Here is a 4,063-nt window from a genome sequence, read left to right as displayed (position 1 = left end):
ACGTCAGTAGCTGCCGCTCAACCCCCTCCTGTTGCTCAGCCCCACCCAACGCCAGCACAGCCACAGGTTGCATCAGACACTGCACTGCCCACTAGCCAGCCACCCCCAAGTGTTTCACAATTACCACAACCCCAGCAGATGTATCCCACTCTCACTGCCCCCTCTGCACCTCCCGATCAAGAGGGTACCACTGTCCCCACCTCCCCTCGCATGAGTGGAACTGAGCAGAATGAATGTATGAGAGTAACTTGCAGCGCGATCAGTAAGGAGAGAAAGCGTGAGCTGCAAGAACAGGCGGAAATGTATATAGACGAGAATGATGAGGCATCCACGCTAGCGTCCCTATATGACTTCAGAAGGAACAACAAAAGACAGGTATTGTTGCAATGCATGGGGGAATATTTGTCGGGACAATGGAAAAGGTTAATTGGGAAGTTACCACCGCAACGATTGTTGGATTTGAATGCATTAGCCCATTGTAGAGGGAGAGATGAAGGAATAGAAGAGCATGTGAAGCGACTGTTTGAAATAAAGAATTAATTGGATGAAGAGTATTCTGAAGTACTCGCCACACCGGGAAATAGGAGAAACAATATTGAGAGAGGCAGGAAGGAAGCGTCAAAACTGTATATGCAGAAATCTTTGCCGCCACCGGGACAGATAGGTGATAGACAAAGATTGCAGGTATGTGTGCGGGAAATGGTGAGATGGATGTCAAGCCCTAGGACTTTGGTAGGGCAGATAAATGAGATATGTAATGAGTACCCTTTGCAAATAAGAATAGAAGCTCTGCGGACGATAGTAGGAGTGTTACTCCAGCAGGTAGCAGGACACAACAGGGGAAGGGGAAATGCACAGAGTAGGGGAAATTCGAATATGCATGGAGGGCCTTTGGGATTAAACCAATGTGCATACTGCAGAGAGGAAGGACACAGGTGGGCACAATGTCCGCATTTGCAAAATAGTCGGATATAGTCAGAGAAGGCCTCACAGAGGGCACATGGGAACAAATGGTCACAACAGAAATCATATGCAGCAGTACCTAAATAATTATGGGAATGGGCACAGAATCAAGGCCAGGCTCCGAATCAAACTACTCAAAGTCAAAATCAGCAGGGTGTACAAAGGGGAAGTAGAGGGAGAGGGGGGAACATTTTTGATAACCATAATAACAGTGGAGACTACACATCGGATGATGTGTTGTTACCCCAATAGGGCAGCCCAGGACTGGGGTCGGAACCGGTGACAATCCCCGTGAATCAGAAAGGACCCTACGTGAAGATGAAAATCGGGACTGAAGAGCATAGATTCCTCATAGACACGGGGGCACAAAAGTGCTTGATAGATCATCACTTGGTTCCAGACATACCTCTGTCAGGGCGACAGAATATTTCAGTAGGGTACGCAGGTACCCCAGTAATAAACCCTGAGTCCAAATCAGTAGCAGTGACAATAGGGCCTTTTACTGAACATTGTCTATTTCTTTTAACAGAGCATTGTGGGGAAAATCTTTTAGGATTGAATCTATTGAAAAAACTAAGCGCAGTTATTCATTGTACACCAGAAGGGGTATTTTTGACTATTTCTCCCCAGACTATGCCGACTTCTGAAGTTGTGACAGGACCTTTATCAGAGGAATTGAGTAAGGTACCAACTTGCATTTGGGCCGTAAATGACAATGATGTGGAATGCTTAAAAATAGAGCCAGTAAAAATTACATTAAAAGAAGGAATAACGCTACCACGTATTCCGCAGTATAAAATTTCAGCAGAAGGAGAAAAAGGATTGAAAAGCATTGTTTCTGATTTGGTAAAAATGGGCGTGATTGAAGAGATTACAGGTAGTGTATGTAACAGTCCCATTCTTCCTATGCACAAGAAAGGGGATAATGAGGTACCGTACCGTTTCATAATTGATCTCCGTGCACTGAACAAAGTGGTAGACCCCCAATTCCCGTTAGTGCCAGATATCACTACGATTTTGACAATGATCCCTGTGTCAGCAGAATACTTTAGTGTGATCGATTTAAAAAACGCCTTCTTCAGCATTCCAGTACACAAAGAAAGCAGGTATTTATTTGCTTTCAGTCTAGGAGGACATTCATTCACATTTACACGCATTCCACAAGGCTATACTGAAAGTCTGAGTATATACAGTAGAGCATTGAAAGAACAGCTAGACATGTTAGAATTACCAGCAGACTGTGTGTTGCTACAATACATTGACGATTTACTAATCGCTGCTGACACGGAGGAGATATGTAAAGAAGGTACTGTTCTATTATTGACTCATCTAGCTACGCATGGCCATAAAGCGAGCTTAAAGAAATTCCAGTACTGTCAGAAAGAAGTAGTTTATTTGGGTTACCTACTTTCAAAGGAAGGGAGAAGATTAACGCCAGAGAGGATAAAGAGTATTTCTGGTATGCCTATTCCAACAACACAGAAAGGTGTGAGAGCGATAATAGGGATGGCTTCTTATTGCCGTCAATGGATTATAAACTTCTCTTTAATTGTGAAAACAATGGTGGAATTAACAAAAAAGGAGGCTGTGATGCCTTTGCAGTGGAATGAAGAGTGTCAGAAAGCATTTGATTCGCTAAAAACCATTTTGAGTTCTGCTACAGTTTTGGGCACACCGAATTATGAAAAGGTTTTTAGGCTATTTGTGCATGAGAACGAAGGATGCGCGTTGTCTGTCTTAACACAGGAACAAGGTGGAAGAAATAGGCCGTGCGGCTTTTTTTCTTCTGCGCTGGATCCTGTAGCGCACGCACTACCACGATGTTTGCGAGCTGTTGCAGCAGCTGCTGCGTCAGTGAAACAAACATAAGGGATGGTCTTGGGGCACACCTTAATTTTGATGGTGCCGCATGCCATAGATGTTCTACTCAATAGAACGCAGACGCAACACCTCACCTCTGCTAGATTGACTAGATATGAAATTGTATTGTTCGCGCCCCACATCCAAATTATGTGGTGTAGCGCTTTGAATCCAGCAGAATTAATGCCAATGCCGGGGAAAACAGTGGTGGGACTGAATTGCCTCCCCATGATTGCCTAATGATTACTGAGGAAGAAACAAAAGGGAGAATTGATTTGAGTGACACACCACTAAAACAGAAGGGGAGGTGTTTTGTGACAGCTCCTGTTTTAAACTACCTGACGGCACATCAACTGCCGCATATGCTGTTACGACATTAAAAGGCGTTGTGGAGAGTAAAAGAATTCCTTATAACTCTGCCCAAGCAGCAGAGATAATTGCTTTAACAAGAGCTTGTGAAATTTCGGAGAACTTGAGCATGAATATCTATACTGATAGCCAGTATGCCTTTGGCGTAGTTCATAATTTCGGCCGATTATGGGCCGAGAGAGGTTTCTTAACATCCCATGGGGCTAGAATTCAACATGGCCCTCTGATTGTGCGATTACTGTCTGCACATACGTGTCCAAAGCACCTGGCAATAGTGAAATGCGAGGTGCATAAAAAGGTGACATGTAAAGTGGGAGAAGGAAACGCATTTGCAGACAAGATTGCGAAACAGACTGCCACTGATTTGAGTACGAAAATGTTGACAGTACAATCGCAGGAAGTGCCCTGCATGATAGAAAATGGAATTGTGACTGTTAAAGAAATGCAGGCGGAAGCTACTGCCGACGAAATACAGGGATGGGCCAGGGGCTCTGCAGAACTGGATTTGGAGGGTTGTTGGGTGGACAAGAAAAGCGGGAATTGGATGTTGCCAAATGCTTATGTAAATGCAATGGTTACAATGGCTCACAGTCCCACACACATCTGTGCGAAGAAAATAGTCCAACATTTAACCACAGTCTGGGAAAATCCACTTATAAAAAACAATGCCGAAAGGCTGGTACAAAACTGCATTACATGCCTACAGCACAATGTGGGAAAGGGAACGGTGACTCCAAAAGGAAGTTTTGGACCTCCCTCTATGCCATTCGAAGAGATTCACTTTGACTTCATAGAAATGGAGAGATGCCAAAATCTGAAGTATGTTTTGGTGATCATATGTGCATTCAGCAAATGGGTGAAAGCATATCCC

The sequence above is a fragment of the Ambystoma mexicanum genome, chromosome 3p, assembly GCF_040938575.1.
Source record: "Ambystoma mexicanum isolate Mex_15411 chromosome 3p, UKY_AmexF1_1, whole genome shotgun sequence".
In the NCBI taxonomy this organism is placed as follows: Eukaryota; Metazoa; Chordata; class Amphibia; order Caudata; family Ambystomatidae; genus Ambystoma; species Ambystoma mexicanum.
Note: the sequence above shows the minus strand (reverse complement) of the source record.